This window comes from Bos indicus x Bos taurus, chromosome 7 (genome assembly GCF_003369695.1).
Source record: "Bos indicus x Bos taurus breed Angus x Brahman F1 hybrid chromosome 7, Bos_hybrid_MaternalHap_v2.0, whole genome shotgun sequence".
NCBI classification, from domain to species: Eukaryota; Metazoa; Chordata; class Mammalia; order Artiodactyla; family Bovidae; genus Bos; species Bos indicus x Bos taurus.
Window position 1 is genome coordinate 72,599,310 of NC_040082.1, and position 11,333 is coordinate 72,610,642.

The 11,333-nt window shown below is 44.3% G+C and overlaps 1 long non-coding RNA gene across 1 annotated transcript; it reads right to left on the bottom strand.

The window, feature by feature from the left end:
* Positions 1–966: 966 nt before the first annotated feature.
* LOC113895563 lies at positions 967–5,213 on the bottom strand. Its single transcript, XR_003511873.1, has 2 exons — positions 4,205–5,213; positions 967–1,237 (listed from the first exon to the last, which is right to left on the bottom strand). It is a non-coding gene; the product is annotated as an uncharacterized LOC113895563 (long non-coding RNA).
* Between the last annotated feature and the right edge of the window lie 6,120 nt (positions 5,214–11,333).

Here is an 11,333-nt window from a genome sequence, read left to right on the forward strand (position 1 = left end):
ACTGTTCTGCATGGTGCTTCCTGGTAGCTCTAGCTTAGTTTAGTTCAGTCGCTTAGTCGCGTCTGACTCTTGGCGACCCCACAGATTGCAGCACGCTAGACATCCCTGTCCATCACCAACTCCCGGGGCTTGCTCAAACTCAAGTCCTTCGAGTCGGTGATGTCATCCAACCATCTCATCCTCTGTCGTCCCCTTCTCCTCCTGCCTTCAATCTTTCCCAGCATCAATCTTTTCCAAGGAGTCAGTTCTTCACATCAGGTGGCCAAAGTATTGGAGTTTCAGCTTCAGCATTAGTCCTTCCAGTGAATATTGAGGACTGATTTTCTTTAGGATTGACTCAAAAGTTTTCTCCAGACTCTCAAAAGAGTTTGCTCTAGTTCAGTGTCTCCTAATTTAGCATCATCTCCATGCAAAAACTTTTTTTTTTTCCTAATTCTCTCTAATTAGAATTATTAGTAATTCTAATAATTTCTGATCTGGAGTCTTGTTCAACCAGCAGGTTGTACACCCACTCCTGAACCCTTTGCTACCATTAGGGAGTTAGAACAGCATGACTGGCCCAGCTGCGTTACATATATCCCCACCCATGGGTCCCACTGAACCTACAAAAATTAAGCTGCTCATCCTCGAGCTCAGTGGGGATGAAGGGCCTGAGAGCCACCAAAGGGACCAGACTGGTGAGGTGGAACGTTCCTCCTCTCCATGATGGTGTGTGGTATTGCAGGGCTGCCTGGTGACTTGTTAGTATTGTCAGAGCAGCATGGTTGGGAGCAGGAGCGTCCAGCTGGGGACAGGAGACCTGCTGTGTCTGTGCCGTCACCATCTGTGACCTTGGTCAGGGCACTTGTCTTTCAGGCTTTGACTAGTTTGCAGATGAGGGGACAGACTCAGTTGAGTGGTTCCCTAAGTGTTTCAGAGAAAGTCATATGAAACATAATAGGGTTTGTATAAAAAATTGCCATAAAATAAGTTCGGGAAATTCCATGTTGAGAATCAGCTTTTATCACAGGGCTACTCTGAGCCTTGGCTATGTATGCTGTTGTAAATCTATAGCAGTGCATATACACTCTGGGCAGCATTTCTTGTGTTGGGCTTCTTTAGCCACATGCAGGTCCAGGTTGCATTCTTGAGCACACTGGGGCATGGTGAACTAGACCAGTGTAGAAGCTGAGTTCCCAGTCTGAGCGAACTGTCAGATGGGGAAGTCTCCAAGCTCCATTTCAGTATTTCAAAAAGCCTGTAGGAGAGAAAAAAACACAGATAATAACAATTGATGCAAAAAAAAATTTTTTTTGGACAAAATTCAACATTCATTCTAAATAATAAAATTTTACAAGGTCATCTATACAAAATCTATAGCTAACATCACCCTTTATGATGTGAAAGACTATTTGCTTACCAATCCTGAGATCAGGACAGGCAAGGATATCTGCTTTCATCACTTCTATTCAACATCATACTGGAAGTCTGAGCCAGCACAACAAGGCAAGAAAAAGGAAATAGGAATGCAGAAATGGAAGTAATAAAACTAACACTATTTGCAGGTGATATGATGATGATCTATGTATGTAGAAAATTCCAAAGAATCTACAAATACGTAGAACTAAATGAGTTAGTCAGGTTTGGCAGGCTATAACATAAGTAAACAAAAATTAATTGTATTTCCATAGACTAGCAGTGAACATGTGGAACTCAAGAATAAAAATCTGATTATTTACAATCATTTGAGAGAAAAATGAAATGTATAAATCCAACAAAACATAAGGCTTGTATCTTGAAAACTACAAAACACTGATGAAACAAGGCAAAGACCTATATAAACAAAGAAACCTGTCGTATTCTTGGATTGGAAGATTCAGCATAGTAAATTTTTACTTCTTCCCAAATTGATCTCTAGGTTTAATGCAATTCCCATTAAAGTCCAGCAAAGCTTTTCTTTTTTTTTTTTTTTTGACATACTGACATGCTTATTTTAAATTTTACATGAAAAAGTCAAGAAACCAGAGTAGCTAAGGCAATTTTTAAAAAGAATACAATGAGAAGAACCACTCTTCCTGATTATAAGACTTCCCTGTAGAGACACATTAATCAAGACATTTTATCAGGAGAGGGATAGCCAAATAGATCCATAGGACAGAATAAAAGAATCCAGAAATAGACGTGCACGCATACAACCGATTTTTGAACATTCAATGAATAATTTTTTTCAACAAATACTCCTGGAGTAATTTGATATCCATAAGCCAAAATCACTGTAGATGGTACCAACGTCAATTTTCTGGTTTTATACAAGATGTTATTGTTGAGGGAAAGTAAATGTATGTAAGACCTTTTTGTAATGTTTTTGCAACTTCTATAAATGTATATTTATTTCACAGTTAAAGGGAAATTAGATAAAGATTTGACATTATGAATCAGAGTGAAATTATATTATCCTTGGGCTGCAATTCTGTCACTTGAAGTGGTCATTCTGGTTACCTCCTATTAAAAGCTCTGCCTGCCACCAACTACAACAATGCCTGGCCCATGGTGGCCATTTTGGGGAATGAATTAATTGGCAGTTATTTCACCAACACTTGGTATAATTGGCAGCATCTTTTCAACGGTGACACACTACAAAGTGTCCTTGGAAGGAGGAGGGTGGATCTCCCCAGGACTGGATGTTTTCTCACCATTTTCGGGCTCAAGTGTCCTTTGAGCTCAGCCTGTATGCTGACATGTAGAACCTTCAGGGCTCTTCTCTGGGCACAGAGGGTGTAACAGTCTAGACACTCTTTATAAAGGCAGTTCAGTTGCCCCTGAGTCCTCAAGGCCTGGTAGGGTTCTTGAGTTGTCATTTCAGCAAAACTGGCAGAGTACTTCTGCCTCAAGCCAAACACTGTTCTAGGCCTTGGGAAGACTCCAGTGAATGAAACTAAGTTCCTGTTACCAGGAAACGGGCATTCCAGGAGAAACAAACAATATAAAAAAAACCCTGAAAACCACCATTTCAAATATAACAAGGGCCATGAAAGAGAATGGGCACCTCTATACAGGGCTTTCAGAAGAGGCAACCAATATTGACATTAATGAGATCTAAGTGTTGGGAAGGAGCTGCTGCTGCTGCTGCTGCTAAGTCGCTTCAGTCATGTCCGACTCTGTGCGACCCCATAGACGGCAGCCCACCAGGCTTCCCTGTCCCTGGGATTATCCAGGCAAGAACACTGGACTGGGTTGCCATTTCCTTCTCCAATGCATGAAAGTGAAAAGTGAAAGTGAAGTCCCTCAGTTGTGTCCGACTCTAGCGACCCCATGGACTGCAGCCCACCAGGCTCCTCTGTCCATGGGATTCTCCAGGCAAAAGTACTGGAGTGGGGTGCCATTGCTAGTCAGGAGAAAAGCATTCTGGAGGGAAGGAACAGAATGTACAAAGGCCCAGAGGCAAGAATGAATTTGGGCAGAGTGAAGTTGGAGAGGAGCCAGCTCCCACAGTGTTCGTTTGTTCTTCCACACCCTGAGTTGAGGTTTTTATTATCTTTGGATTTTATTTAGAGGAACTGAAGCTCAGAGAGGACCAGGGCTAGGCCCGGGGAGAAAATGGGAGAATCAAGATGGCCTTGTAGTCTCTACTTGTAAATTCTCCGAAGTCAGAGAAAACACTTCTGAAAAGCCCAAATGGTGGCCTCTTTGGTCTCTTCTTCCCCTTCTTCCAGGCTCCAGGCAAGCCCTCTCCCACTGCCACCAGAAACTTCCTGGATGAACCGGGAGTAGAAGATTTTTGTCCCTAGGAGGGGTCCTTTGGGGGCTGGCAGCCACAGGAGTTTTGTTTCTTTCCCAACGTGCCCTGTTTTCACCCCCTTGCTGTGTGTGCTGTTCTCTCTGCTTGGAGGACCACTCACATCCAATGAGCACCCACCACACTCGTTTTTCTCTCACGATCCTTCTATGTTCTTGACTGTAAAACTGTTTATACCTTCCTCACTGGGGCAACTGGGGGCTGACTGAGGCTTGGATAGAGGAGCTGCCATGCGCCCCCTGCCCCCTTGGCCCCTGAATCACACTAAGATGCCTCAGGGGCTTTAAATTCTCTCCTGCTGGTACTGCTGGTACGCATGCTCCCTTCCCAAAGCCCAGCTTGAATGTCCCCTCCTCAGACCCCACACCTCAAGCCAGAGCAGGCCACACTCCACTCTGGTTTCCACTGCACACCATGCGAATGTCTCACCTGTTAGAAGTCCTGCTGGTTGCCCGTGACTTTGCTTCACCAGACCAAGGACCGTCATATTCGCCATGTTCCCGGACCTAACGGAAGGGCAAGGACACAGGAGGCATTGGTGAGGGTTTCTGAGAGGATAACTGAATAAGTGAATAAATGAGTGAGCTGCTGTTAGGAAAAAGACATGGGAGGTTAACCCCAGTCCCAGGGCCCAGATGATTTTCTACAGGCCCTGCCCTCTCCTTTTGTGGTCCCAGCAACAGTGAAATTAACCCTTCTTTCTCACATTAGTTTTTGTATGGTGATGTCCACTCCCTGGCCTCCACTGACGAGCTGGGACACACCATCATCCTCCACCGTTATTCCGAGCACAGATGAAGTTTCTGAGAGAGAAGTGCAGGCTGGAAAAGCCATCTGAACGGCAGAGGCTCACGGCCGGCTGGTCAGACTCATGGCCGCAGCAGGTCGCCGGAGAGGCTGGTGCCAGGGCCCAGATCAGCCAGAAACTAGCCACATCTCTTGAGGATAAAAGGATTTCTTTGCAGTAAATATATAAACATTTTAGGTGATTCTAACCAAAGTATAAACAGGAAAGAAAAAACAAACCTGAAGCAGATACGCCAAAATATCAGTGTTAATTATTTTGAGTGGTAGGAATGTGAACGATGGTTATTTTCTTTACACTTTTCTGCACTATTTTAAAAGAAATGGCTCTGCCTCTGCTGTATGGGGCGCAACTAAAAACAAAAACCCCAATCTGATTGCATTATGCTCCAGAGGCGGGAGGCCTGACATCTGAATGTGCCTTCTACGTGCGACAACCCCCATCCCACAATTGCGCTCCACCCATTCTGAGACCTGGACCCCACCCTTTCTGAGGTCTGGCTTTCCATTCTGGGACCTACCTTGTAGTCTTTCAACACACCAGTTTTTTCCTTAAATTAGCTACAGTGGGTTTGTTGTTGTTGTTTGCTAACTACAGACCTCTTTAAAGGGCTTCTCTGGTGGCTCAGATGGTAAAGAATCTGCCTGCGATGTGCGAGACCTGGGTTTGATCCCTGGGTTGGGAAGACCCCCTGGAGGAGGGCATGGAAACCCACTCCATTATTCTTGCCTGAAGAATCCCACAGACAGAAGAACCTGGCAGGCTACACCGGTCCATAAGGTTGCAAAGAGTCAGACACAACTGAAGTGACTAAGCTACTTTTCAACTACAGGTCTCTTTAGACACCAGAAAGTAAGAACTACATGAGCAAACCCAGGTGTGTGCAGTCCTGTGTGTCTAAAAAGGCATACTAGGCCAAATATGACTTTCATCTACTCTCCTGCTAGGACCTGGGTGATAATGAAGCCAGAGTTAAACAAGAGTCCTATGATTCTGGAAGACTAGAATCATGTAGTCTAGGTACTTGCCTTCTTGGCAATCAGAGGAGTTCAAAAAATTGACAGCATGTTGTTGAAAACTTTTCTATCCAATGTGAGTTGTCTTGGTCTGACTTTAGGCAGGCAAATGCCTGGTGTGAAAGAGTCAAGAGATCTGTGTGTGTTACTTAAGTGTGATTGTATGGAGGAACAGAGAAAAATGAAATTACGATGTTCCACCAGGGCCCCAGAGTTGAGGCCCCGACTTCCAGGCTGGGGAGCTGAAAGCCTCTGGATGTTCCCACATGACCTCTGTTTTCAGAAACCAATTGGCAGGAGTGAGGGAGGCAGACTAGTACATTTTCATACTACTCCCGCAGTGTGTTCTGGGCTTAATCTCTCCTGGGCCCTCAGTTTGCTGAGACAGGCTTCAAAGTCTACCTACACTCTGTCTTGCTCTCTAAAACAGACATTTCAAATCTCTCAGTCTAATTAGATCTCTGGCCCCATCACTTTCATCACTACCCCCAACCTGACAGAGTGAACAGACATCATAACATGGGGACACCTGTAACTTGTCTTCAAATCTACATTCTAGAAGTCAGAATGCACTGACTTTTGTTCCCATCCTTCCTCTTAAGGCCAATGCCTCCCACCACTCCAGTGGCATCTTTCTCTATTGTCCCTCCTCTGTGCATTTTCAACCTCTTTCTCTAAAATCTCTGCTTTTAGTATTTAAACATAACAAAGTCTCTCCTACTTTAAATAACCCTTCCGCAGTCCTGGTTCCTATTTCCCCCCATACTGTCACTGACAAATTCTGTTAGAGCTGCCTACATTTGATCTTCCCACTTCGCCTCTTACGTATTACTTCTGTCTCTGACACTATCTTCCCCCATTGAAATAGCACCTTTGTTCCTAAATTCAGTTTTTGGAAACCAGTAGCTCAGCTGGTAAAGAATCCGCCTGCAACGCAGGAGATCCTGTTTTTGATTCTTGGGTTGGGAAGATCCCCTGGAGAAGGGAAAGAAAGGCTACCCACTCCAGTATTCATGGGCTTCCCTGGTGGCTCAACTGGTAAAGAATCCGCCTGCAATGTGAGAGACCTGGGTTCAATCCCTGGGTTGGGAAGATCCCCTGGAGGAAGGCATGGCAACCCACTCCAGTATTCTTGACTGGAGAATTCCCATGGACAGAGGAGCCTGTCAGGCTACAGCCCATGGGGTCGCAGAGTTGGACATGACGGAGTGACTAAGCATACATAAGCACATTCTCAATTTCTCACTCTCCTTGATCCTCCACATTTAATCAACCTCCTAGTCTTGGCCACTATTTCTCCTAAATAGTGCTCAGTCCATCATTAGCCTCTCTCCATCCCTTCATTTCAGTTCAGTCGCTCAGTCATGTCTGATTCTTTGCAACCCCATGGGTGCAGCACGCCAGGCCTCCCTGTCCATCACCAACTCCTGGAGCTTGCTCAAACTCATGTCCATCGAGTCAGTGATGCCATCCAACCATCTCATCCTCTGTTGTCCCCTTGTTCTCCTGCCTTCAATCTTTCCCAGCATCAGGGTCTTTTCCAATGAGTCACTTCTTCACATGAGGTGGCCAAAGTATTGGAGTTTCAGCTTCAGCATCAGTCCTTCCAAAGAATATTCAGGACTGATTTCCTGTAGGATTAACTGGTTTATCTCCTTGCAGTCCAAGGGACTCTCAAGAGTCTTCTCCAACACCACAGTTCAAAAGCATCAATTCTTCGGTTCTCACCATCCCTAGGCTGCTCCTGATACACAACTCCATCCTGTCACTTCTTATCTTGCCCTCTCCCATCCAGTCTCCCCACAGTGAGAAAATCAACTTTCTAAAACCCGAATCCAGCGTGCCTCCCTTGTTTAAAGCTCTCAGTGGCTTTCAGGATAAAGTGTGAATTCTTTAACCTCTTCACATATTCTGACACCCAACCTGTGAGAATGGAAAGAAGGCAACAATTACTCTGTGTCAAATATCAACTGGGCGATTTCTACATTCCAAAAGGTCTTGTAAGAGGCCAATCAAAGTGGTAATTAAGAGGTCATGGGGGGACTTCCCTGGTGGTCCAGTGGCTCTCAGTGCAGGGGGCCTACGTTTGACTCCTGGTCAGGGACCTAGATCCCACAGGCCACAACTAAGACCTGGCACAGCCAAATTAAATAAAAAAAAGAGGTCATGGGTGACCATAAGAGATGGTAAGTGGAGATGAAAGTATAATTAACAGGAGGTTAAGGAAGAAGTGGGGGCTGGTTGTGCAAACTATCTTGGAAGGGAAGGAGACAGGGAGGTGATTTATGGGTAAAGCAAGGTTAAGATTTTGTAAGGGAGGAGATGCCAAATAGTTTGTGGTAGATGATAAAGCAATCCAAGCAACTGAAAAGGGAATAGTTTTTGGTAAACATCTGGTGATCATAACACAAATGGTGTCTGATAAGAGTATAAAATAACTTTTCTGGACTAAAATTTAGAGATAACACAAACATTTTAAAAAGTAAAAATTTCCATTCCTTTTTGACTCAGTAATTTCACTACTAGAAATTTTTTTCTTGAGAAAATAAACATGGACATGCATATTTAGCTATAGGGATGTTCATCAATTTATTATCTAGAAAAGCAAACAAAAAGTTTAATAATCTAAATGTCGTAAGAGGCTTTTGATCAATATGTGGTACATCTATTCAGGGAAATGCTGCATAGCCATTAAAAAAGATATAGAAGAATGTGTGAAATAAGAGATAATTCAATATTTATAATATTACCCCACTTCTGTATTAAAAATGCTTTTATATGCAAAGTCTGGGAAGATACACATCACAATATTAACAATGGACATCTCTGGACAGTGTGGTTATTTTTTTTTGCTTTGAACTTCCTTCAATTCCCATCATGAAAACAACTTATAAAATTATACAATCATACATGCATGCATGCTCAGTCGAGTCCGACTCTTGTGACTCCAAGGACTACAGCTCGCCAGGCTCCTCTGTCCATGGGGTTTTCCCAGAAGGAATACTGGAGTGGATTGCCATTTCCTCTTCCAGGGCATCTTCCCAACCTGGGGATCAAACCCGTGTCTCCTGCATCTCCTGTATTGTCAGGTGGGTTCTTTACCACTGAACCACCTGGGAAGCCCATACACACATACATAAAGTGAATCCATTTATACAAAGTTTAAGAACAGGCAAAACTATGGTGAAAAGTCAGAATAGTTACCTCTGAGAGGCCATTGACTGGGAAGACACACAAGGGAACTTTCTGGGGGCGAGGAGGTATTCTGCACCTTGGTTTTGGTGTACACTTAGGTAAAACTGTATCAAGCTGTGGATTTATGAGCTGGACATTTTACTGTGTTAATTATATCTCTTTTGAGAGAAAATACACCCACAAGACAGAAGAGAAACAGGAAGCAGGTGACAAAACACAGAACATTTTGAGGTGAAAAAGGAAGATGAGGAAGTTCTGTGCAAGACCTCATTTTTCTCAGGAAGTAAGATGTTGCAGTAGGCTTAAGAGTAGGATGCACGTGGGCTTGGATTTGAGAAAGGGGACACAGTGATGCAGTGCCAGTGGGGGTACAAATGTGTGAATTTCCCTGAGCTGGATCAAAGGAGCGGGCACCAACCCCTAGGGCTCCTCAACTCACCGTGATACATGCTAGGATTCTGCAGCTGAAGGAGAAAGAGAAGGGAAATCAAACAGTTGAGTTTACTTTGGGAACTGTGACAGTCAGTACTGGCTTGTAGTGGAGAGAGATGTGAAGCCAACTGTGATGATTCCAGTAGACGCTGAAGTGAGAAGGGACAGAAAGGCTTTGAGGGCAGAGTAGGGACAGTGGAGTTGGAACAGTAACGGCTATGGTGAGGAGGGTTGGTTCTTAAGTCCTGAGGGTGAGGCAGTTCTGAGTGAAGGCCATACTCAAAGCCTAGGACTGCTGGCATAGAAGGGAGAAAGCGACCACTCAACTTTGTGTCCATGTACCCAGTGCCAAGCACTTCACAGATACCAGTTCCTTTAAATGGCATCTGGAGGGACTGTACTGGTAGTACAGTGGTTAGGACTCGGTGTTTTCACTGCCAGGGGCTGGGATGGTTCGGGAACTAAGATCCCGAAAAATGGCACCTGGACTTTGCAAGGATCCTGCTGTGAGGTTTATGTATGAGGAAACTTGCCAGCAGGAAGCAGTTTCAAATCCAGATTTGACTCCAAAGCTGCTTCCCGCAATACTATGCTGCCACAGAAGTTGAATACTATGCTCCACACAAGTGGAGCTGGAATTTTAGGGAATCCACATATGCAGGTGTCCAGTCACCCACGTTGCTGGTGGAAAAAGTATCAGTTGCCGACATCTGGAGAATGGCCAGTAGCAACCAGAACAGGATCTAGTCCAAGCACATGGCACGTGCTTTGGGAGCTTGCCTTGGAGGACAGCGCATCAAAGTGGCAGAAGAGGCAAGAGGAAGGAACTCTGGGGGCTTGTGGCTCTGTCAGGGTAAAAGCACACATGGAGTCCCAACAGCAGTGGTGGAGGTGTGTCAAGAAAAAGTGTCAGGCACTGTTTGCCCATAAGCAAACTCTCAACCACTCCCTTATTTCTCTCCTTCCTTGATCTGCATGGGGATGAATTGCTAGCAGTGGGCCAGCTACAAACTGGAAAACAGTTAACAGGAGCTTTTACCCAACACTTACTGTGTGCCAGGCACTCTGCAGCAGCAATTTATTGAATCTTCGGGGAAATGCTACATCTGGACCTATCTTACAGATGACACTGAAGCCCAGGAAGTTGTTAGTTGGCCAAAATCACAGCCACAGCCAGGATTTGTGACCAGATGTACCTGGCATCAGAGTTTGCATCTTCCTTGACTACTAATAGATGAAACAAATCTTATATGTCAGCAATCAAGCAAATCTTGTGAACAATCAACTGTAAAGTTTTCATTTTTAGGGGATTCTGACCTAAGGTGAATAAACTATTACTGCAGACTAGACTGAGAAGACATTCTAGTTTGCACTCAAGATGTGGGTTAAAAAATACATACATGTATCTTTGGGTAAGCAACAGGGCACTCTGCAAGTGACAAAAACTTACAGAAATGAGTTCTTTGCCCAGGACAGATAGTAGGAAAAAGGCGAAGAACTGAGGCTTAAATTTCCTCAGAAATAAAAATAAGAGCAAAAATAGACTAGGAGGGTAGTTCTCAAAGTCAAGAATCTGTTAGATCCAAAGTGACTCTTCTCTAGCCACTCATTTGCAAGAACATAGGTCTGTACAGGCAGGAGAAATGACATTCCTTAAGAAACTGATTGTTATTAATGCCAGAAAATATACCTTCAAAATACACTTCCTCAGAGAAAGGGGAACAAACGACACCTGTGTCAGGCGCTTCATATATATATATATATAGCTTTTCCCCCCCTCCATTTATTTGACTTCATCTGCAAGCCCATCCTGAGGCAGATGGTATTAACTTCATTTACATTTGGGTAAAACTAAAGCTCATGGGACCTGAGACACTGAGGTTAACAAGACTGACAAATGACAGACCACAATCTGAACGCAGATCCGCCAGCTTTCTATTCACTGCCTGACCTGCCATTTTCACAGGAACACATCATGGGTCTATTTTAACTCCCTGCTTCTTTTTGACTCTTACTTCTTGGCAAAATTCCCTTCCCTGATGTTTTCCAACCTTGCCTTCAGACAGAACCACATCTCCCCCAGACAGAAAGACCCACAACTTGGTATGAA